Consider the following 26501-nt stretch of genomic DNA (forward strand, 5'->3'; position numbering starts at 1 on the left):
ATTTATTTGACCCCAAATGGATCGCCAAAAGTTAAGTATCAAGGGACAAAAGAAAAGCAGATGATCCAGTGTCCCTATATCGAGATAACAGTGCCAACATCTATTTGACTTAGAACTATCTAATTTTTGCAAATGAACAGGGGACCAGAAATTTCTATGTAACAGAAAAGAACAAGTTTGCCTCATAGATGCTGACGCTGTACATCTCACCCTCCAAATCCAAATTCGTGGCCATTGAGACGCAGAAATCTGCTGCTTAGTCTCAATGCTCCAAATGTCTTTAAAATTAGTTTTTGGTTTCTTATTAAAAAATTCAGATATTAATTTATACCACTTGGCTGCCTGATGCCCCAGAAAATCTGTCTGGAAGCACAGACCCGGTAAGCTATTCTGAGTTTTTAAGTTAGGCCAATCAGGGAACCCCTTCTGAATGGCCTGCTTCAACTGCAACCACTTAAATATTTGAGACTTTGCAATACCAAATGTTTGTTGCAGTCGTGAAAAGTCAAGCAGCTTTCCATCTGATAACACATCATTCAATGTGCGTATGCCCGCCTGCAGCCAGTGCTTCCAGAGGATCTTAGACTCGCCAATTTGAATCTTGGAGTTCAGCCATAATGACTGAAACATGGAATAGGTATTAGGTTATTAATACATTTTAATGTCTGCCATGTAGATAATAAAATTCTATTGTCCTTATAAATCCTAGGTAACTTGATATTTAAAACATGACACAATCTCAAAGGAGACATGATGTTCCATGAGCTCAAGAAGGATCTAATACATACCCTGACGCAGTATATAGGCTTGATGGTACCTATAAAAGTTTGAGAAATTTACCCCACCCGCCGCAATTGGTTTTTGTAAAGATACTAAAGCAATTTGAGCGGTTTTACCCAGTCAAATAAATTTGGTACGAATACTATTCAATTTCTTATTAAAGGATCCCTGAAAATAAACTGACAACATACCCATTTGGTAGCAAACTACAGGCAAAATCATCATTTTAACTGTTTGGACTCTCCCCCACCAAGATAGATGTAATGGGTTCCATTGCTCACACATTTCTGAGACCTTTAGCAATAAGGAGTTTTCATTTATTATCATCGTATCTTTCAGCGTTTTTTGAATCCAAATACCTAAATATTTTATACCCTCATCTTTCCAAATAAAAGGGAACGAGTCAAATAATCCTTTTGGACAGTGTACATTTAGCGGAAGAACCTACGATTTACTCCAATTTATTTTATATCCAGAAAATTTTTCAAATCGGTCAATCAAATCTAGTAAATGCAGAATGGTAGATTCAGGATTCTTCAAATGAAGCAAAATATCATCTGCATACACAGAGACCTTATATTCCCGATCTGCATAATCTCTGCATAATCTGTATCTCCTTTGTCTGTCGAATAGCCAATAACAAGGGTTCCAGAACAATATCAAAAAGCAAAGGGGATAGCGGACACCCTTGTCTAACTCCCCTCTCCAGACGAAAACGCTCTGAAAAAATATTATTAATATATAATCTGGCAGAAGGGGAACTATACAAGGTTTGAATCATTTGAATAAATCCAGATCCCATACCAAACCAATCCATTGCTTGATATATGATGATGGCCGGATCTTCCATGACTTGAATAAAGCTCAGAAGAATATAAAGCTTTGTAATAGTTCAAAAATTGTTTTAAAATATTTCCAATTTGAGAATGAGTTTAACCCTTTTCATTAGATGAGCTGGCCAGTGAGAGTATAGGTTTATTGCGAATTTATTCAGGATGATATATTCTTTTTTTTTTTTTTAATCTTTATTGAAGTTTTTTTTCCTCATTTTATTTTTATCAATTCAATAATTACAGAGCTTTGGATTCTTGCCCAGAAATAGCTAAGAAAAAAAAAATTTAATGGAATCAGGTTGGGCAGACTGGATGGACCATTCAGATGTTTATCTGCCATCATCTACTATGTTACTATCTTTAATTGCCACAATCTTTCCTTTCCTTTTTTTTTGCTTTGAGGTAATTAGCCAGTAATCTTCCCGCTTTATTCACAATACAGAGCCTGTTGAGATAACAAATCTTTCCTAGCCATCTGAGAAGAAATCTCATTGTATTTATATTTTGCTTTTAAGAGGGCCTGTAAAGTAACTTGTTCCCATTTCCAGGCCAGTTGTGACTCCAACTTCTTAATATTTTGTTACCATTCTCTAGTTTCTTGGCTTTTCTTTACAGCACCATTTTAAATGATATCTGACCACTAGCAAGTTGCTTGCTTTTCTGGTTCATTTCAATGATGCTGAAGACTGATGTTTCAGCCTGGCTATTGCTATTGCATAGCCAGCAGGATTGTTAGATAAAACATGGCTGATTGCTTGTGCAGGCCGAAAGGCAGATTGCTTTGGTTGCTGCATTACTGAGCCTCCTGGAAGGTTCCAAATTGGGAAAGCATTTACAGAGCTTCTCATTACCTTACCGTACATGAATGAAGAATGAAGTAAACTTTGCTGGAGATATTATACTCCTTCCACTGAATTTTAGACAATGTGCCCAGAAAATACAGAATTTCATGAGCCATTCTACTTCAATAGCACATTTTTCTTTTGTCTTTTCTTTAAATAAAAGAAGAATATAGAAAAAAGAGGGGGGGGGGGCAGCTTTTGTTTAAATTTCTATCACCGCTTTCTACCTGACTCTGATTACAATTGCATTAATAAATGTCATTTGAACAAGACAAGAAATGACAGGAAAAGCTGTCTATATTCTGTATTACTGTAGCACATGTAATGTCTATTACATTTATATATAAATTAGAATATAGGAGATAAAATAGGTCACTTTTGAAGTATATATACTGTATATATGGCAATAATGGCATTTAGATTTGTATATTGCATCGGAGAGAGCTTGAAGGCTGCGCATCGATGGAAAGGGCTGCCCTCGAAGGCACTCTACATGCGTGACCATGGAAGGTGAAGTTGTCCTGCCTCTGAGTTGAAAGATCCTGCGATGATTGCTGTGAATTATGTTAATTGGTTCTGATCCATTGTGCAGCGATTGGTCATCTGGGTGTCCGAGACCCTGCCCGACTGCCATGCTATTCCTACATTGAGGTCGGAGAGCCTGGTTGACTTACGTTGGAGTTTTCTTACTGGCTCCACCACTTTGACTGGCCTGATTTTATTTATTATTTTATTTATTTTTACCTTAGTCCGTTTCTATTTTAATTTGTTTTATTTCTTTTGGGACTTATTTATTCTTGCACATTTCTGTTTTATTTTCTTTATTTTTCTCTTATTTTATATCCTCATATAGGTACATATTTATGATACTGTTCATTCTCGTTATTTCTCCAGGCACTTTAGCTTAGATTGTGAGCCCATCTGAGACAGAGAGGGAAGTTTTTCTTAATGTGCCTTAAGTTGAGGTTATTTATATTATTTGTAATCTGCTCAGAATTGTGGATGTAGTGGAATATAAATATTGAATAAATAAAATGAAAATAAATAAATTAGGTTTCTTTTCTGAAGTAGGCTGTGAAGCTGTAATGCTGTTTTAGATACATTAATTTATAATTTTTCAATTTGTATATTGAATTTTTAAAAATCTTTTCATTACTTTTTATTCTTAAGAGATCCCTTTTATTAAGGTGTGCTACAAAGGGGCTTGTGCTATGACTAATGTGGATGTTTTCTTATATTGCTGCTTGTCTTTAGAATAATTTGCCTACTTATAGACCCCTTTTCCAAAGCTGTCTGAGCGAGTGCCATGTGGCAAATGCTTTGATGCCCATTCAATCCTCGTGGATGTCAGAGCATTTACCGTATCAGCCCACACTATCAGGCTTTGTAAAAGAGGGGGAATATTTGAAACAATTTTTATTGTTTGTTTCATGAATATTTAAAGAATTTACTTTTCCAGGAATCATATGATGATTGAATTTTTTTTGTTTTTATTACAGTATTTTTTTTTATTTTACATCATATAAATGTACTTGTTGTGGTGTAACCACATCAAGTATTAATTTTATAGGTAAGATGTGGTATATTAGAATGAGGATTAGATTAGAATAGATTAGATTTGGAATTAACACATGCTAAGGCCACTTTTAGCATGGCTGTTAAATGGCCACATTTCCTATTTCCCTCATTAAGGGCTAAGGCCTAAATCCACTAAGCAAACCGGTCGTGTACCGATTGGTTTGCGAGCCCTTTTCGACCCGATTTCCCTCCAACCCGATTCACTAACGCCTGTAGCGATTCGATTCTGATCCTCCCATGCAAATTAGTGAAACCCCATGCAAAATAGCCAAGTGATTGATTCACTAACAATTGCTTAGCTATTTTGAATCGGGTTTTACTATTGGCAAACCTGACTGCTGCAGACCTATCAGTAACTGAGTTACTTACCGACAGGTCTGCAGGTTTTTTGACAGGCCTGCCTGCCTGCCTTTTTTATTCATTTTTTTTCCATGGAACAGATATTTTGCGTGTGTTACACACGCAAAATATCTGCCCCCCCCCAAAAAAAAATGTAAAGAAAGGCAGACCTGTCAAATGGCCAAGGGCCCCCCCCCCGACAAACGCAACCCCCCTGGCACAGTACTCAACTCCCCGGCCCACCTCCCGTACCTAAAAGCCACAGCCCGACCCCACCCGTACCTAAAAGTTGGGAGCAGGAGGCCCTGATTGGCTCAGGTGCCTTGAGTTCCTCCCCCCTTGGGAGGGGCCTGAGGCACTTGAACCAATCAGGGACTTCTTAAGGGACTAAGGCCCAGGCAGATGCGTTGCTGGACCCAGAGGAGCAGGAGGGACTGAACACCGCTCCTGCTCCCAACTTTGAGGTACGGGGTGCCGGGCTGGGAGGGTGCTGGGCCGGGGGGGAGGCCTACGGAGCAAAAGGGATTGATCACCCCTCCTGCTCTCAACTTTTAGGTATGGGCGGGGCCAGGCCGGTGGGGCATTGAATGCCATGCTGGGGGTGGGTCTGCCATGCCAGGGGGCTATACCAGTCAAAGAAGGGAGGGAAGCCTACGGAGCAGGAGCGACTGAGCACCCCTCCTGCTCCCAACTTTTAATGGGGTGTTGGGCCGTGAGGGTCAGGAAGATTTTTTTGAAATTTTTTTTTTATAGGCTTGATATTTTGCGGCCTATTAAAAAAAATGAATTAAAAAAAAAAAAACCCAGCAGAAGCCCTGACAGCAATGACAGGAAGCTGCTTCTCCTATCACTACTGTCAGGGTCTGCGCATGCTCCAGGATCGTTCTCTAGTGATTCTGGCCATGGGTGGGGGGGCATGACAACCATTTTCCCCATTTGAAACATAGAAACATAGAAGATGACGGCAAAAAAGGGCTACAGCCCATCAAGTCTGCCCACTCTGCTTACCCACCCCCTGTCTATGCCCTAATGACCCAATTTCCTTATCTTGACCCTCGTAGGGATCCCACATGGGTATCCCATTTATTCTTAAAGTCTGGCACGCTGTCTGCCTCGATCACCTGCACTGGAAGCTTGTTCCAATGATCAACCACTCTCTCTGTGAAGAAATACTTTCTGGTGTTGCCATGAAATTTTCCACCCCTGAGTTTGAGCGGGTGCCCTCATGTGGCCGAGGGTCCCTTGAGAAAGAAAATATCATTTTCCACTTCGACACGTCCCGTGAGGTACTTAAATGTTTCGATCATGTCTCCCCTCTTCCTACGTTCCTCAAGAGTGTAGAGCTGCAATTTGTTCAGTCTCTCTTCGTACGAGAGACCCTTGAGCCCCGAGATCATTCTGGTGGCCGTCCGTTGAACCGATTCAATTCTGCGCACATCTTTACTGTAATGTGGCCTCCAGAATTGCACACAGTACTCCAGATGAGGTCTCACCATGGCCCTGTACAACGGCATTATGACTTCAGGCTTTCGGCTGACGAAACTTCTGTTGATACAACCCAATATCTGCCTTGCCTTAGATGAAGCCTTCTCCACTTGATTGGCAGTTTTCATGTCTGCACTGATGATTACTCCTAAATCTCGTTCTGCTGAAGTCCTAGTTAAAGTTTCTCCGTTCAAGAAGTACGTCCTGCATGGATTTCCGCTTCCGAGGTGCATGACCTTACATTTCTTAGCATTGAAGCCTAGCTGCCAGGTTGAGGACCAACTTTCCAATGTAAGCAGGTCCTGCGCCATATAATTCTGTAAACTGCATTCACTTACTATATTACATAGTTTGGCGTCATCGGCGAATAGTGTTATTTTACCTTGAATCCTTTGAGTCAGATCCCCTATGAATATGTTGAAAAGGAGTGGACCCAGGACCGAGCCCTGCGGCACTCCACTGGTCACCTCCGATGTTTTAGAGAGGGTACCATTAACCACCACCCTCTGAAGTCTGCCACTCAGCCAATCATTGACCCATGCAGTTAGTGTCTCTCCTAAACCCATCGATTCCATCTTGCTTAGCAGCCTGCGGTGTGGGACACTGTCAAAAGCTTTCCTGAAGTCCAGGTACACGACGTCCAAAGACTCTCCCAAGTCCAACTTTCTTGTTACCCAGTCAAAGAAGCTGATGAGATTGGATTGGCAGGACCTACCCTTGGTGAATCCATGCTGACTGGGATCCCAAAGATTCCCTTCATTCAAGATTGTGTCCAATTTGCTTTTAATTAGTGTTTCCATGAGTTTGCACACTATTGATGTGAGACTCACCGGTCTATAATTCGCAGCCTCTGCCCTGCAACCCTTTTTATGCAGAGGAACGACATTAGCTAATTTCCAGTCCAGGGGAACTTTCCCCTTACTTAGGGAGAGATTGAATAGCTCAGCCAACGGTTTCGCCAGGACATTGCTCAATTCTCTGAGCATTCTTGGGTGCAAATTGTCTGGTCCCATGGCTTTGTTCACCTTGAGTCTTGCCAGTTCACTGTAAACTTCACCTGGTGTGAACTCAAAATTCTGAAACGGGTCTTCTGTGCTTTGTGTTGCCTTCAACTGGGGACCGTGTCCCGGTGCCTCACAGGTGAAGACTGAGCAGAAGTATTCATTCAGTAGTTCGGCTTTATCGGAATCTGCTTCCACGTAACTTCCGTCCGGTCTTCTAAGGCGTACTATCCCGCCTGTGTTCCTTTTTCTGTCACTAATATACCTCTTCCCCTGCTAGCACCGCCTTCTCTGCTCCTCTCTCTGCTTCTTCCTGCTAGCACACTCTCCGCTCACTGTTCTGCCATGTGCTCAGAACTCTGCTACCATGTGCTCAGGACTAGGCACAGCTCCTACAGTCTCCCTTCGGCTGGCCTTGCACTGTGAACTCTCTGCTGTTGGCTCGTCCCCTTTTATGGGGGGAGTTTGGCTGGTGATGTCAGTGGTGGGCGGAGTTAGCTCTCGCCTCTTCCCCTGCTAGCACCGCCTTCTCTGCTCCTCTCTCTGCTTCTTCCTGCTAGCACACTCTCCGCTCACTGTTCTGCCATGTGCTCAGAACTCTGCTACCATGTGCTCAGGACTAGGCACAGCTTCTACAGTTTCCCTTCGGCTGGCCTTGCACTGGCCTTGCATTTGAATGTAGGCCTTTTGTGAATTTGTTGGCCTGCATGCAGTCGGAAATGAATCGGTGACAGAATCGGGGGTTAGTGAATTTCCAATTAGCACACAGCCCTTACTGATACCTATTTTCTAGGCATATGGTGATGTAGCTGTGTTAACTAATTACCACTGGGCATGCCTACTTTCTCCAATAGTAATTATTCTCATTGAAGGAATTAGTATCAGAAAGATTTAGTGGATTTATTTTATTTGAACATTTGTTATATTCCAAATGAACAAAAGATATAAGGGGAGTCAAGATTGTGGCATGAGCAGCAACACAGTCTCCTTGAAGGTTGAACGCTAACTTACTTTTTTGCTTCTTTCAATTATGTCTCAAATAAAGCACAAAGGAGTGATGAAGGCTAGAGCCTCTGGGGCTCATAATCGAAAGAGAAAAACGTCCAAAAACCGGCCTAAGTTGGCACTTGGATAAACATTGTCAAAATACGTCCAAGTGCCGATAATGAAAACGGGTTTTGGACGAATTTCTAAACGATCTAGGTCTTCATAATGCCGCTGAATGACCAAAGCTAAATGGGGCATTTCAGGAGTAGTGTCAAGGGCAGGAGTTGGGTGGGACGTGGGCCGACTTAGACTTAGTCATACAGCATTTCGAAAGTTATACAGCCCAGCACCAGATAAGCACTCCAAACACATAATACAGACCCCCACACACTACCCCAGTGATCACCGACCCCCCTCCCCCAAGCCCATAAAAATCATAATCACACTTTAAAATTCAGCCTCCAGACCATCATCACCTGGCAGCCTGGCATAGGAAAGCCTAGTAATGCAGCACAGAGGCGGCTTAAGCCATCTTGGGGGTGGGTTAGGAACTCATGGAGAGGAGAACCCATGCCCATAAGCCCCTATAATCACTGCATTGATACTTAAACATGTGCACTCCTCTATATACCTCCAAAACCCTTTTTTACTGGCATATAAGTGGCTCCTGCAGCCATAAGGGCTATTAGGGTGGTAGATAAATGGGTCTAGGGGATTCTGGAGGTGGTTTGGGGGGTCTCACCATGACCTATAAGGAAGCTGTAGTGAGGAGAAGACATGGCACCCTTTTTGTGAAGTTCACAGCAGTGCCCTGTAAGATACCCACTATTTAGGTGCCATGTCTGGGTGTTCAGTCCATCACTTTGCAGACCCCTCCTACGTCCAACAGGGCTTGTTCTAGGCATTTTTGAGTTGGACAAAAAGTTGGATGAAATGTGGTATAAAGATGGATAATTTAGCGACTTGGACGATCAGATCGTCAGGACATATAATTAGATGATTTTCGAAAGAAAAAAAATTTTGGACGTATTTTTCGAAAATGTGTCTTAGGCTGTTTTTTTACTTTGGACGACTTGCGACTTAGATGAAAACGGACTTAGATGTTCCTTTCGATTATGCCCCTCCATGTCTCCCGAACTTACACTCTGCAGCAGCAGACCACCAAGCGATTTATAGCTGTAACCCCTGCTTCTGGAACCATAGGTACATAGCCTGTGTCAGCTTCAGGAGAAGGAGCACCAGAGGCATTGGGCTTTGATATATCTTTGCCTCCTCTGGCCTGTTTGACTCCTCCCTGTCTTGCTGCATCAAAGGGAGTTATTGTAGTGGAACCAACTACAAAAGTCACAAGCTGTCAGAGGAAACTTACCTTTCTGTTTCTAGCTCAGTTGCGAAATTGCACACCAGAAGCGTTGAAAAATCTTTACCCCCAACTGGGGTTGAACTTAAAGGGATTTGGAGGATGTTAGTGAAAATGGAGGCATTGATGTCGAAAAATACAGCTGATTTTCTCTGCTATGGCCTTAAGAACATAAGAACATAAGCAGTGCCTCCACCGGTTCAGACCATAGGTCCATCCTGCCCGGCAGTCCGCTCCCGCGGCGGCCCAAACAGGTCACGACCTGTCTGAATCACCAGAAGGGGCTCCCTTGCCACCTTGGTTTCTCATTGAAGTCCTATCTTCCCATCGAAGTCCTAACCCTCCGGTCTTGCTCATGCACGACCTGGTTGGGTTTCTATACTTATTACCTGGTTAGCTTTCTATACTTGTGCTACATCCCAGCTCCTCCCTCAGTATCCCACGATCCCTTTATCCCTCAGAAATCCGTCCAATCCCTGTTTGAATCCCTGTACCGTACTCTGCCTGATCACTTCCTCCGGTAGCACATTCCAAGTGTCCACGACCCTTTGGGTGAAAAAAAACTTCCTTGCATTTGTTTTGAACCTATCTCCCTTCAGTTTCTCCGAATGCCCCCTCGTACTTGTTGTCCCCTTCAGTCTGAAGAATCTGTCCCTATCCACCCTCTCTATGCCCCTCATGATCTTGAAGGTCTCTATCATATCTCCCCTGAGCCTCCTTTTTTCCAGAGAGAAGAGCCCTAGCCTATCCAACCTCTCGGCGTTTGGACTCTCTCAAGTACCGCCATGTCCTTCTTGAGGTGCGGCGACCAATACTGAACGCAGTATTCCAGATGTGGACGCACCATCGCTCGATACAATGGCATGATGACTTCCCGCGTCCTGGTTGTTATGCCCCTCTTTATGATGCCCAGCATCCTGTTGGCTTTTTTCAAGGCTGCTGCGCACTGTGCAGATGGCTTCAGTGATGCATCCACCAGCACACCCAAGTCTCTCTCAAGTCTGCTGTCTCCCAACAATGCCCCCCCCCCAATTTGTAGTTGAACAACGGGTTCTTTTTCCCTATATGCATGACCTTGCATTTTTCCACGTTAAAGCGCATTTGCCATTTGTTTGCCCAGTCTTCCAGCTTGTCCAGGTCCCTTTGCAGGTCCTCACACTCCTCCCTGGACCTAAATCTGCCGCACAGTTTGGTATCGTCTGCAAATTTTATAACCTCGCATTTTGCCTCCTTTTCCAGGTCATTGATAAATATGTTGAAGAGTAACGGCCCCAGCACCGATCCCTGAGGCACACCGCTTGTGACTCCCCGCCAGTCAGAATATTGGCCCTTCACTCCGACCCTCTGCAGTCTACCCGACAACCAGTGCTTGATCCATCTGTGCACATCCCCTCCTACCCCGTGGTTCCACAGCTTCCTAAGCAGCCTTTCATGTGGCACCTTGTCGAAAGCCTTTTGAAAATCGAGGTAAATGATGTCTATTCCCTCAAAGAAGTACAGAAGGTTCATTAGGCATGACCTTCCCTTACAGAATCCGTGCTGGCTTGTTCTCAGTAGGCCATTCCTCTCGATGTGCTCGCAAATGCCGTCCTTGATCATAGCTTCCACCATCTTCCCTATAATTGAAGTCAGGCTCACCGGCCTGTAGTTTCCGGGGTCACCCCTCGATCCCTCCTTGAAGATAGGTGTGACATTCGCCAATTTCCAGTCCTCTGGTACCTCACAAGTTTTCAAGGATAGGTTGCAAACATGCTGGATTGTGCCCGCTATTTCTTGTCTTAGTTCCTTCAGAACCCTTGGGTGGATCCCGTCCGGGCCCGGTGATTTACCTTGTCTTTCCTATGAGCCCCTTATATCCTTCAGTCATCTAACAGTTCAACTGATTCTCTTCCCAGCTTCTTGCTTTTAATATATCTAAAAAGGATTTTAATGTGTTTTTGCTTTCAGCACAATCTTCTTTTCAAGATCTTTCTTCGCTTTCCTTAGTAGCACGTTCCATTTAACTTGGCATTGCTTGTGTTGTTTACAATTATTTTCAGCTGGATCCTTCTTCCACTTTCTGAAGGATTCTCTTTTTGCTCTAATAGATTCCTTCACCTCACTCGTTAACCATGCTGACTGCCGTTTGGTTTTTCTTCCTCCTTTTTTAATACATAAAAATATATCTATTCTGGGCTTCCAGGATGGAATTTTTATTAACATCCACACTTGATGTATATTTTTGACCTTTGCAGCTGCATCTTTAAGTTTCTTTTTAACCTTTCTCCTTATGTTATTATTGTTTCATTTTTTCAAGTTACATGCTGTTGTATTAGATTTCCTGTGTAAACTTATACCAAGGATTATATCAAATCTGATCAGGTTATGGATCACTGTTATCAAGTGGCCCCGGCACCATTACCTCCTTCACCAATTCATGTGATCCACTAAGAACTAGATCTAGAATTGCTTCACTTGTCGGTTCCTGAACCAGCTGCTCCATAAAGCAGTCCTTAATTTTATCTCCCTAGCATGCCCTGATGATACATTTACCCTGTCAATATCGGGGTAGTTGAAATCACCCATTACTGTGTTACCCAGTTTATTAGCCTCCCTAATTTCTGATAACATTTCAGCAACTGTCCATTCATCCTGGTCAGGCAGACAGTAGTAAACTCCTATCATTATCCTTTTCCACCTTACACACGGAATTTCTACCCATAGGAATTCCAAGGTGTGTTTCTGCTCCTGTAGAATTTTTAGTTTGTTTGATTCAAGGCTCTCCTTAACATATAACACTATGCTTCCACCAATTCAATCTACCCTATCACTACAATATAACTTGTACTAACGTATGACAGTGTCCCATTGGTTATCTTCCTTCCACCAGGTTTCAGAGATGCCTATTATATCTATCTTTCCATTTAGTGCAATATATTCTAACTCTCCCATCTTGTTTCTTAGGCTTCTGGCATTTGCATACAGACATTTCAAACAGTGTTTGTCTTATCTATTTACAACTTGCCAACAGTTGGCATAGATAATTTGCAATCTTTACAATCAGCCTGCTCTGAATTTAAGGAAACCTGGTCTACTGTGGCATGTATTGCAATCTCACTATCAGGATGCTCTGTCTTTCCTTTTATGATGATATCTTTTAAAGATATCTTGTCCCGAACCATGCTCTTTTGAGTGACTTGTCGGCCTTCCCTCAGTTTCTAGTTTAAAAGCTGATCTATCTCCTTTTTAAATGTTGATGCCAGCAGACTGGTTCCACCCTGGTTAAGATGGAACCCATCTTTGCGGAATAGGCTCCTACCTTAGATAAGTCCTTCCAACAGTGCAAAATGTTTTTAACAGCCAAGAATAATAAGATGTTAAGTAAACGAGCATTGAGTTCGGGCATAGAATAAGTGAGACCATTTTTCCAAGAATAATAATTTTAATATGCATACAGTTTTTAATGTAAAAAAAGCATAAAATTGCCATTCTAATGACATCATAATGCTAAAAAGTGATAATGTTGTAGACTTTGTCTGGACGTCTATGCAACGCCTAAAAGGCGATTCTATGAACCACACCTAACTATATAGACACATCTAAATTCGATGAGCACCACTGACAGTGATTTTCTATTGTGTGCCTATGCATAAGAGAATCATGCTGAGTGTTACACTGTTGGATGTCTAAACGATGCCTAACTTTTAGACATCCTTTACAGAATTTGCCCCTCAATGTCTATATTTCCTTTGTTTGCACATACCAACATATTGCTTCCTACACATCCTCCAGGCAAAGAGAGTGGCTATTTGAGCCACAGTGCCATGTGATGTTTTTCTTTAGAGCATAGAAGTACTTTTCCTCCTAAATTTTTCTGCCCCTCAGGTTTCTGTAGTCCAAGTGCATGGCACTACATTTTTTTAACATTAAATCTTAGTTGCCAATTTCTGGACCATTCTTGCTTAGCTAGATTACTCCTCATGTTATTTATGTCATCAGGGGTGTCTACCCTATTACAGAGTTTTCTATCATCCACAAAGAGGCAAATCTTATGCAATAGCCCTTCAGCAATATCACTCATAAAAATGTTGAAAGAACAGGGCCAAGGACTGATCCCTATGGCACCCCACTGGTAGCATCCTTTTCCTCTGAGTGAACTCCATTTACCACTACCCTCTGTTTTCTTCCATGTAACAAGTTTCTAACCAAGAGTTCCTTTTACGAAGCCGTGTTAATGGCTTCAGCACACGCGACTTTTAATCACGCGCTAACCCCCGCACTAGCCAAAAAACTACCGCCTGCTCAAGAGGAGGCGGTAGCGGCTAGCGCGGCCGGCAGTTTAGCACGTGCTATTACGTATGTTAAACCACTACTTTGCCTTCGTAAAAGGAGCCTCAAGTTAGTCACTCTTTGGTCCAGACCGAGAGCATTCAGTTTATCAGTCATCTATGCAGAACCATGTCAAAGGCTTTATTGAAATCTAAGTATACTGCATATAGTTCCCCCCCGCCCCGATTTATCTGTTTGGTCAGCCAGTCAAAGAAGTTAATCCGATTAGTTGACAAGATTTTCCTCTAGTAAAATCATGCTGCTCTGGGTCCTGCAATTTATTTGATTCCAGAAAGGACTATCATCTATTTTAGAAGTGTTTCCATTAATTTACTTACCACTGAGTTAAGGCCTATAGTTCCCAACTTCTTACTTTTGCTTTTGTGGAAAGGGACCACATCTGTCCTTCGATCCACAGGACCACTCTTGACTCTAGAGAAACATTGAAAATATCAACCAGTGGAGCCACCAGAACTTCCTTAACTTCCTTCTGTACCCTTGGATGTGCTCCATCATGCCCCATTACTTTATCTACTTTTTGGTTAGCTGGCTTCTTATGAGCACAGTCTTCTGAAATTTGGCCAAGGTTTAACACACATCCCTTGCAAATGATATATCTGGTACAATAGGAAGCCATCTAGCACGAAGTTACAGTAGTCCAGTTTATTAAGGACCAAGGCATGAATGAGTATTTATAGAGCCCAGTTATCCAGGAATGGAAAAAAGTAACAACAATTTCCTAAGAGATAAAAACATATAGGTGATCATGGAGGAAACATGTTTGGTGAGAACCAAATGCCACTCCTAAGGAATGCTATCCTGAGAAGAAAACCATATATCTGCACATTTTGGGGAATTAAAAAAAAACTTATCATCACTAAGACAAGAGCACAGCCAATCCAAATACGAACTAACTGACAACTGAATGGTAGGAACGTAGGTATCATGAGCAATTGGAAGCCATAGTTCAAGAGCAGTGAATAGAGATAAGAATAACTAAATAAAAAGACAGGGCGCAAGGGCCAGTTCGGTCAGTTGAGCAGCATTTATTGACTATCCCATCATTAAAGATAATACGTATGTGTCATCAAGATATCTTCTCCGTTACTGCACCGAAACTTTGGAACGCCCTACTACTATACTTAAGAGAAGAAAAGCACCTAGACTGCTTCATAAGCAACCTTAAATGCTATCTATTCAAAGATGTTTATACTTTAAAACTTCCCTCTGACATAGATTTTATTTCTAAGCATCTAATCCCCTCCTTACCGTTCTTTACCTTAAATGTTCCTTTTTCTATAAAAGATTGTATTTCTTCCCCTCCTTTCCTCTTGTACCAGTTAGTCTGTGCTTTCTGTGTTCTTTCTGTGATTATATTTTATATCAATATGTACCCATTTTTTTGTATTTATATTTCTTTATTAGTTTTATAATTTTGACAATCAAAATCAAAACAAGAAAAAAATCATGAAATTAGAAATTATCATTAAATCCACATAATTCAAGGTAAATTTTGATTACACAATATAGTTAGTCCACAATCAAATGGAGACGGTGCTGAAATTGCTGAAATTAACAAACAAAATATATAACCAGGAAAACCAAAAGGAGGCTCGACTGCCATAGAATATTCCCTTATCTAAACGGATTAGAGAATCAGAATTAACTATTACTTACTGAGAAGCAATAAATTTAGATAACTGCTGCGGTTCATAAAAAACATATCATTACACATTTACAGGGATACCTCAGAACAAAGGTCGCCCCCAAATGAACCACCCTTGGTCTCAGTATAAGAAACTGTTTCCTTCTCCTCTGTTTCGGTCGTGAAACATCTGGGTACATTCTTATAGTATTAGACAAAAATGGAACATCTTTATATTTGAAGAACATTTTTAACATCTTTTCCTTATCTGAATCAATAGCGAACTGTACTAATAGTGTAGCTGGTGCTTGAGTCTCAGTTTCCGACCTCTCTAGGAAATTAGTTAAATCCAAACTATCTGCAGATAAGTTCTGCTGATTGGGATTTTGAGACCTAGGTCTCACCGGTAAGTAATATATTTTAGAGAGAGGTGGATATGAGGAGTCAGGTACTTTCAAAACTTCACTTAGGTAACGCTTAAACATATCTGTTGCCAATATGGAAAATAATTTGGGAAAGTTAATAATCCGCAAATTGCTTCTCCTAATGGAGTTTTCCACCATTTCTTGCTTGAAATGTAAACTTGCGCTATCTTTGACCCAAGTTAGTGCTTGCGCTTCCAGTGATTTTATTCTGGTGTCACAGTCATCCGATTTTTTTTTCCAAAATTTAACTCTATTCTTCAAATCCAAATTTTCTGATAGTACCGCAGTACAACTTTGAGAAAGTTGCTGTATCTGGTTTCCCAGGGAAACCTGGAGATTAGAAATAGCCTCCCAAATTGTTTTCATATTGATGACTTTAGGTTTAAGTAAGGACAGAAACTCAATTCTGATTCCCCCTGATAAAGCCAAAGTACTTGTATTTGCTGCAGATATATCAGGAATGACTTCTATCTGATCCTCCTCTCCTCGCGGCTGCTTAGGTGTAGCTGCACACTCCCCTTGCTTCTGTATGGGTCTGGGAACTTCGCCCTGCTGGGCAAGCAAAAAGGCGTCCTGGATATTACTCAGCGTCAGCTGCTTCTCTCCTACTGCTCCAACTTCCGCTTTCGCTGCTTCAGGATGAGCCAGAGGACTCCATTCCTCTGGAGACAAGCTGATACCTTCAAAGGAAGGGAGACACGCTTCAGCTAGCACTTCCCCTCCAGCTGAGGCATTATCTTCCGGATACTGTTGCATCCTTAGGCCTTGCTGCACAAATTCGTCCATCGGGCCAACTTGAGGTACTTGCTCGCCTGCTAACCCTGGACGTTTAGATTTCCTTTTCACCATTTCTGGATAGTAATACTGCACTAAGTCTGCCACGATGTCGCCGTGCAGATTCGAGCCGCCATCTTGTCAAGCTCCACCTCGACTTCCCCATGTACCCATTTTTTAAATTTAAATTGTACATCGCTTAGTAATAATTATTATAATAATAATTTATTTTTATATACCGCCTAATCAGCAGTTCATAGCGGTTTACACAATTAGGTACTCAGCATACAACATAATAATAACATCGTACATAATAAAATCAGAGTAATTAATACAAGCATTAAAACTAATGAATAAGGATAACATAATATCGATTAAAATAAGTACAGATAAAAAGATAAAAAGTACATTATAACTACATGATAATATGAAAATCAATAATGTATATTATATTGTTTAAATAAATGGGTTTTAAGATCTTTTTGAAATTGATAGTAAGTAAGAAATGGAGAAACAAGAAGATTCAAATATGAGTTCATTAATCCTGCTTGGAATGCTAGGGTCTATCCAAAAAATTTTTGTAATGACATACAATTGCTGAAGGAAAATAAAACCAACCAGATCTACGGATATTTTTCTTAAAAATAAAAAAACAAAAATGAGTTACAAGGTAAGCCGGTGCTAAGCCAAATAAAACTTTAAAAGAAATGCATCCAAATTTAAATAACACTCTAGCCTCAAATGGAAGCCAGTGAAGCTTTTGATAATATACACTGATATGATCATGTTTTTTCAAATTAAAAATCAAATGAATAGATAAGTGATCAAATCAAATTTTAATAAAACTTGAAACTTGATCAAGCCTTGAGGCACCCACAAAAGAATGTGAGTGTGAAAAGTAGTCATGTAGACCTGGAAGGTCAAATCAGAATAGTAAGAGCAGAGCCAGCTCAAGCTGGATTCATAGAGCCAAAACAACAGAAGAAAATGATCACTAAATCAAAAGTTGATGTAAGGTTGAGCTGAGTCAAAATAATACTTCTAGAAGAGTCAAGATAGAAAACTAAGTAATTCAACAGGAGGATAATAGTTTCAGTGCTGTGGCCTTTGCAAAACCCCAACTTATTAGCCAAGAAAGGAAGCATAGAAATGGGCCTTAAATATGAAAAGGAAGAGCAGTCTGCAATGTGTTTTTGTTTTTTTTTAAATGTAAAGCCACATCACAAATTTCTTTCAAGGCTAGAATTGATAAAATCTAAGACAATGGGAGCTAAAGAAGCCACCATTCTTTAAGCAAATGGGAAAGGATAGGGGACCAAAAGGGAATCAGAGGGTTTACCGTAATTCAATTTATGAGTTTGTCCAGGGCAATAGATGACAACTGTTGAAATTTGCTGAACATAGAAAATGGAAATAGTGAAGAACTAGGAAAAGACTAGAGGGGGGAGAGGGAGGGAGAGGAGAGAAGGAGTGGGTAGTAGAATGGAGGCAATTTGCAAAGAACAGATCATACTGAGTAGAAGGGTAGCAAATGTGTCAGGATGACAAGAAGGCAGTTCTGTAAAGCTGATTCACCAAAGAAAAAAGTTGATGTGGCTATTTAGCACAAGACAGGAGGTGAGTAGAAAAATAAGATTTTGATTGCCATATAAAAGCAGAATGCTGCAGTATTACAGTATTCACAGCAATAACAGCATCCAACTCAAAAAATGATAGTTTACTGCAGCAAATTTTTTTTTTTTAAATAGTAATTATTAATAGGGGGGAAAAACTAAACTGTATAGTATATATCCCATAAAACACAGTACCGTAGAGATTTGATTAGAAAATGTATTTGAAATGTCTATTTTTTATGTATTTTGAAATGCCTATTTTTTTTTTCTTAATCACTCTTTCTTTGTCTATAGGTATGCAGCTGTCCCCAGGACTCATTGGACTGGAATGCCTCTCTCTAGATTTCCTACAGATTAGGAAAGGTGAATGATGGAGAAGAGAGAACTTTATAAAAGACTGCAGGAAGCAGATACCATTATCTTCCTCTAGTTCATCACAATAACAACAATTACCTTTGGCACAGAAACCCTTTTCTGTTTCATGCAACAGCTAATTAATTGTGCTCATCAGCACAAACTTTGCAACATATTGACAGCCATGGTACTCTGAAAGGAGCTTCTACCGTCTTTCATCATCCAGGTCACTTGTTATCTTATTTCTTCAAATCGACACTGAACTATTTCAAAAAGGTCTGTCTATATTAAATACACACCAAGGCAAAGGCAATAGATTCACAACACATGGAACACAATATTCCAATTATCTCCTTTCATTTTCTCAACAAGTAATGACTTTTAATTTGGTTTCAGGACACTAAGAGCTGAAGAACAGTAAATGCACATTGATCAACAAATAAACCCTGGTTTTAATGTAATAAATAAAGAGAACTCATGGAGTGTGTTGAAATAGAGTGAAAACATTTTAAAATGGAGGGTACCTGAACATGATTGACTGGAATTAATCCAGCATTTTGTGTTTGGGTCTTGCCTCATCATGAAGCAAGACCTTGGATGCAGTTTAAAAAAAATACAATATCAGTAATCTGTAATTATCCAGTGTGCTTGTTTTCTAGAGGTTTTAAAAGTTAAAACACGGTTTAAAACATTTCCAGTCCAGGAGGATTTATCACCTGGACAACGAAAAAAGAGAAATCAAAGGCAAAAATTACAGGTATTCTGCCCTGAAGAAAGAAAGAGATGTTTTAAAGTCAGCACTAATTACAGTTTAACAGAGCAGTGCCTAGTGCCACTGTTCAGTTTCACAAGTTCATAAAGGTTTGTTTCGCATCTCTGTCTGGTTACCATGACAACTATAAAGATAATACTATCAGAATTAGGCACTTCAGATTTTGTTTAATTGAAGGGTTTCTAGTATATATGCCTCTGGAAAATTGTTGAAAATATTTCAACGAAATGGGATAATCAGAAAAGGACATATTAAGGCTGAGCCAGGGTGCCCACTGTATAAAGTTAAGCCCTGGCTCAGTATTTCATTTAATATGTGCATTCAGTAGTATAATTGAATACACATTAATAAAAATAAAACAAAAAAAAGAATATAAAGTGACACCATTTTATTGGACTAACACATTTTTTGATTAGCATTTAGAGGTTAATTCCTCCTTCCTCATGTCAGGACAATCTCAGAATCTGATTATGCATATAAGTGGTGACCATCCACTCAGTTTAGGCCTGTACTTTGGCAGGCTTATATTAAACAGATACCTTATGGGGCTCATAATAATAATAATAATAATAATAATAATAATAAAGTCTACAAAGTGGCCTAAATGGGTACTTGGACAATCAAAAAGCCTGATCGTCCAAATGCCCATAACCAAAGCTGGTTTTAGACGTATCTAAAACCAGCTTAGGCCTTTCCCCTGCCTCTAAATGCATAGAGTGAAAAGAGGCATTGGGAAAGGGCAGGAGGTAGGCTGACATAACAGCAGGTATAACTAAAACATTTGACAGATTGCCTAGTTGGCACTTATAGATTTTGACTTAGACCAAGTCAAAACAGGTATAAGTGCCGAAAAAGGGGCCGCTGAGCTGATCGCGGCTGTGGCAATGAGCTCAGCGGCCCCAGCAAAGCCTTTACAAATTGTTTCATCAGGCCTAGCTTTAATAATAATAATAATAATAACTTTATTTTGTATTCCGCCATACCCCGAAGAGTTCTAGGCGGTTCACATTGGTTAGGCAGAGATTACAAGTGGTTACATATCAAATTGATCGTAGAGTTGCGAATAGCAAGGAGAGAAGAAGGGGGGAGGGAGGGAGACGGGGGAGCTTTATATGTACTAATGACAGTATGATTCTATCTTGTGCTACCCAAGGTTTATTGATTACATTTTGTCCTCCAACCACCATTTAGAAACATAGAAACAGAGTATGACAGCAGATAAGGGCCGGCGGCCCAACAATTCTGCCCACTCAAGACTAGCCCTCCCTCCCATTTTTTAAGCATAACTCTGTGGTACCCCTACCTGTTTGTCCCATTGATTCTTGAAGTTGATCACGCTACTGGCCTCGACCACCTGGCGTGGAAGACCATCCATTGATCAATAACCCGCTCGGTGAAAAAGTATTTCCTGGTGTCGCCATGAAATCTTCCCCCCATGAGTTTCAGCGGATGCCCTCTTGTTGCTGTATGACCCTTCCCTCGGAGGCCAATCTTTTTTTGCCCAATGTTCATGTTTGACTCTACTATCCCAAGCGCATAGAAAGCAAGGATACTTTGTTGACCAAGAAGAAAATTAACCATCTTCAAGTCTACACAATTCACCCATTGATGTTCTTGGCAATTTATCTTTTCCAAGACTAAAGAGATGGCCTTGTATTCTTCTTTCATCCTGGTGGAGTGACCGATTAGAATAGAACCATATATGTTGCCATTATTTAAAAGAACACATTTCAAACTGCATTTTGAACTTTTGATGACAAGACGTTCAGTATATCTGCTAACTTATACACAAAAACACAAACCAGGTAACAGAAGACAAAGTTGAAAAAACCATTAGAATTTAAATCTATGTGCAACTGTTTTAAACAGATCAGGTTGAGAAACCTTTGAAATACAAATTTATGTAGTCTAAAGAAACCATGTTTACCATCTAAATTTTTTGCACTTAATTATGTAATATAACAGAACAAAGGCGATTTTGTCATTTGAGCTTTACATTTTTATGCCAGTGTACATTATAGGAAAGGAAGTAGATGAATAGTTGTGAAACAAAGGTCATTATACACAAAAAAGTGGGTAATTTAAATACATACATGTCCCATTCAAAAAAGAAGCTTGCTATGACATCCCAATTCTGCAGAAGAGATCTTTTAAATAACGGTAAAACAATTAGTAAATTCAACCGTATCTAAGAAACTAGAGCTGATGTGGTCTATCCAATGCAATTTTCTGAATCAGTGCCCCAAATAACCACAGAAACATTAAAAAAAATTTGAGGCACCAAGAAATTTTTGTTGGCCTGTGTTAAATTTGATAACTTTCATTCCTAAGTAATGTATACCTGAGAGAGCCTGAAGGAAACCCACTGGACCTCATTGGAATCTGGGCCAGTCAAATTTGGAAGAGGTAGGGTTTCCAGATTTTTTATTGAAAAAAAGAGGTAAAAACGGTATTATTTGTACATGCTTTTGGCACCAGCTGTGTAGGTGTATGAGATTCTATCTTTTAGTGTTAGGCTATGGTTGGTACCAGCTTTGAAGATGTATTTTATGATTGTGTAAAGATGTTTGGATATATATATATTTTTTAATGTGTATTGCTATTGCATTTTGTTGTTAGTTATTTGCTGATTTTGTATGTTTACATTGTTCCCCGCCTAGATTTGTAGATAGACGGGCTACAAATAATTTTAAATAAATAAAATAAAATGTGTGGCCCATCCCATTCCGCACACAGTCCTGCCCCATTCTGCCCCCAACTCCGGCCCCACACAACCTCATTTCTTCGGGGCCTCGTTTGGAAGGCGTCTGCACATGTGTGGGTCTCCAGACGCAGATCCGAGCTCTCCAGACACCCTCCAGACACAGACCCGAGCTCAATGCTTTTCAAAACACGGACAAATTGCTGGGTTTTGAAAAACCATCCAGACACCTGCACAACTCTCTAAAAAGAGGACATGTCTGGGTAAATCCATACATCTGGTAACTTTAGGGTGAGGACTCCTGGACACTCTAGACCTTGATGAGATCATCCAGTTCTCTGGCCGCTTTGAGGACCAGTGACCAACTAAACCATGTGAAAAGGTCCTTGTCTCTAAGGAAATTCAGCAGCAATGCTTGATTAGCTCAGTAATTACTGATACAGGTATCTATCTCCCAGTCTTCTTTAAGTCATGGTGACTTCCCAAAACCCTGCCTTCTGCCAGGCACAGACTCTTCAGACTCTTAGGAGGTGTCACCCAGATCTCCTTGAACACAAACGCTCTCTTGCCCTCCCCATCTCCTCTGGAGAACAAGATTTATGAAGATAGTCTGTTTAAACTCATTTGTATATCCTAATCCCTGTCCCAGCACTTCTCTTCTGGCTGTTGCAGTACTCAATGAGTATGACTAAGGTTTGTTTGCTTTGAGTTTTTTCCTTTTGCATATTCACCTCTACCCCTGGATGACATTTACTCTTTTCACATTTCTTTCCATGTTATCCTCCATCCTGGTTAATAAGCAAAAAGGAAAAATCAACAAAATATTACCAGGGCAAAACATTGGATGTCCCCAGCTTCCTCTGCCAAGTCTCATTCATGCTTGCAGAAACATATTAACACAACCAGTTACTTAACACTGTGTCCAATCCCTAGCTCTGTCAAGACATACACTTTGCTTGCAAAAGCAGCTTCTTCCTCAGAACCTTCTTCCTTTGGGCTTAGCTGGGCTCTAATAGTTCCTTTTAGGTCTCTCCCCTTTCTCCTCTGATCCTCCAGCTTTTATCCAGGAGTGAGAAGGTTCTGGATTAACCCCTCCCAGGGACCCAGCCCGCCTTAGTCAAGATCCCTCCTCTGAGACCTCCTTCTTCTAGGGACTCCTGAAAGGTTCTATATTTCCCCTTTTTCTCCCAGAAGACTCCAGTTTGGGTTTTTCTGGCTTCCCAAAGCTCCCAAGGACCAGCTCCTAGCCTCTAAACCTCTTGGGGACTGTATTTCCCTCAGAAGGAAAGCCTTGCCTTCTTGGTCCTGTTCTTTGGATCAAGTCTCTGGAGCTTGCGCTGGTGGCCTTGCTGGCATATTACACCGATATACCATCCCAAGTGGGCACCAAGCTCCCTCTTGCATGACAGGCCATTGGTCAATCACAATAGCTAAAATGAACTTCAGGCGCTCTTGTGTATTTTTTGCAAAATCTACAAATCCAGATTTTGTGTCCATGAAATAAAATCTGTGAATTTTGAAAATATAAATGCATGATTATGTTTATATCTTGCTCAAAGACCAATGATATAACAGTGTTGCCTTTTCTTGGAAAATCACCTAAAATGACTCTAGGGAGGCTGTTAAATTTGGATCAAATACTGGGAGGTCTCCAGCTATATCATCCCTTTGATCTTGATCTTGCAGTCTACTAGATAGAAAGTATACTTTCATTATCAGTGGAATCAAATTCATAGATATTTTAAGGATTCACATAGATATTTTTTTTTAAGTTGTAATTGGGCTTAGATGCTGAGGATTAGATTCTTCTACAAATGGCGCTAAAAACTATACAAGGCACTCAAAGTTAGGTGCTGTTTATACAGTAGAATAGTGCTTGATGCTAGGAATCGATGCAGCCATTTATACCAACAGAAATGTGATGTAAAGCCTCGCATCAACATTAGGCACAGATTCCCTCTTATTCTTTAGCTGCGTGAAAAATTGCAGGAACATCCCTGATCTGCCCATGGCCCCTTTTTAGAACCATAAGTAATATATGCATGGATCCTTTGCCTAAATATATGCGAGCACATTTTAATTATTCCAATTAGTGCCAATAATTGCTTGTTAAGATCCCATTTATCAGTGCTAATTGGCTCATTCATTCAATTAAATTGCATATACAAATTGGATTATGCCCAAATGTGCATGCACAATTTTAAACTTTACTATTATTTTCTTTTCTTCTTATTTGCCTTTTTTTATATTGGAACTAGATTGTGGGTGCAATTTTCCACATTTCTCAGCTTCTTATTGGAAGATCCTTTAATTATATTCACCCAAGGGTCTTAAATTATTTAACCTCAGTCTCAATCTCTGCTACTTTATCCTGCAGCACATTAATCTTGGTTCCAGACTAATGCCTCTTATTTTGGAAATGAACACTATTATAAAAGAATCAAATCTGACCAGGCCCATTCAAACAGAATTGAGTATGATTACCAGTGACATCACCAGCGGAGACAATGATATTTCAATATTTCTTGGTACAGAAAGGTCCATTTCTGGGTCTGGTCGATTTGCAGATGTTATCAAACTGACCATTTATTTTCTTCTGTACAGAGACTGAAAATTGTACTTTAAAACACTGCGGTTTCCACCACTACCACCTGGCTCACAATACTGACCTCATTTCCTAGTGACGCCCCTGCCGGAAATTCTGCCATCCTGACCAGTCTCAGGGCCAGAGATAGCGGTGGGTAGGGGCTGAGTAAAAGCTCATTGCCCAAGTCCCTCAAATCTCCCTCATTTGAAGGGGCAGCAGGCAAAATCTGGCCTCCCCCTGCTTTCTGTCTTGCCTCATGAAAGACTGTCTTGTGCTGGGTAGAGGCAGAAGAAACTAAGGTAATTCAGGCAGAAACCTTCTCTTTCCTCTTTGGAACCTAATGGAAAAACAGGTAAAACACCCAGAACAAACTTCACCTTGCAGTGTATCAAACTGCCATCTTGACTGCCCTGATATTACACCAACTAGTGTATTTTATAATAATGACATATATATTTATGAAGCCCCTGCCTCTGAGTGATTATAGTTGGTGTGAGTAACTGAAACTACGGGACTTGTCTGAAGTTACAAGTGTTAATGGCAGAGAACATGGTTTGAACATAGCTTTCTTTGCCCCCATCTCAGTACAGTTACCTCTTAGCCATTCATTCTTTCCTGGATAAGATATATGCATTTGTTCTATGTAATATTGTTAACATTGCTCCATTACTCTTTAATCAGATGGAATTCCCAAAGTAAGTATATATATGAACCTTCTTCTTTGGATGTCATCAGCATACATTTTAGTATAAATTATTAATTTTATTGGGCTTTTGAGGAGTCTAAGTTCTTTGCAAAATTGTACATCCTTTTAATTCAGAATTACTATCACTAATGGAATTTTTCCAGAAAGAAAGCATCCATTGCCCTTGTCAGAAAATGACATGAAATCGGTATGCTTTACCCATCTATTTCTAAGAGTTCCACAATCTTTGATGAGAGCTATAGCTATTATGCAAAAGCAAAATACAGATTTATGCAGAATTTGGTTGTCAATGTTTAGAAACCTCTCCAATGGAGCAAAAGGTAACTGATTATTTAAGACAGTGTCTCTCAAACTTTTTTAGCTCTGGCACACTAAACGGAGCAAATATTTTTCACGGCACATTAAAATTGAAATTATAAAATTGCAAAACCAACAAAAAATTAAATTTGATAGTTATTTATTTAAAGTTCTTTAAGCTATGTATAGGTAATTGTAACAATGGTGAAACTAAAGTAGATAGAATAGAATTGCTAATCAATGCAAAGTTACTCAAAATGCAGCTCAATAGTCAACAAGCAAACATATATTTCATGACCTACCATCTGCAGTCGTTCTCTTTCTTTTCAATTTAATTTGTTAGAGCTGAAAATCCAAGTTTGCAAAAATAAAAAGATCTAAACGGTAACAAAGTCTTGATTTTGTTGTTGCTCAAGTTAGGATAACTACTACATAAAAATAAAACTAAAATTAACTTGCCGTTAGATTTCAAAGACCAATCACGTCAAAGAATGATGCTTGTCTGGGCGGTTGTATCCTTACAGCACACAAACACTCATCACATTGACACACTCTTGCGTATGTAACGTACATATCATCTATTCTAGTGTATGCTTATGAAGGGAATTTAAAAAAAATAAAGTAAAATTCTGAAATCTCTCGTGCCACAATTGGAACCTCTTCGGGGCACACCAATGCACCTTGGCACACAGTTTGAGAGACACTGATTTAAGACATGCCCTGTTTAAATTAGTTATCATTTAAAGATATCACCAACATTTCTCATTACACAATTTTCTTTTATGTATTTCTTTAAGAGCCTTTGTGGTAAGGGGTGTAAGTTTTGCACTTACCTTCTCATTCTATATAGAACACCAAAAGTTAGGTGCCAACTCGGCAAATAACTTCTACTCTACGATGGCAGTGACAGGCCAAAGCAAGGGTGAAATGGCAGGTACACACATGTAAGTACACTTGGGCGCTATGTTCTCTTAGACTTCCGCAGCTAGCGTCATGATTGTTGCAGTTGTCCCGGCTTTGCTGAATACTTCCATTTATTCAAATGCAGCAAGACCCAGGCCATTTCCACAATCACTTAGGTGCTGTTCTTTAACTTGCTAAGTGTTATTCTATG

This window comes from Geotrypetes seraphini, chromosome 3 (assembly GCF_902459505.1).
Source record: "Geotrypetes seraphini chromosome 3, aGeoSer1.1, whole genome shotgun sequence".
NCBI classification, from domain to species: domain Eukaryota; kingdom Metazoa; phylum Chordata; class Amphibia; order Gymnophiona; family Dermophiidae; genus Geotrypetes; species Geotrypetes seraphini.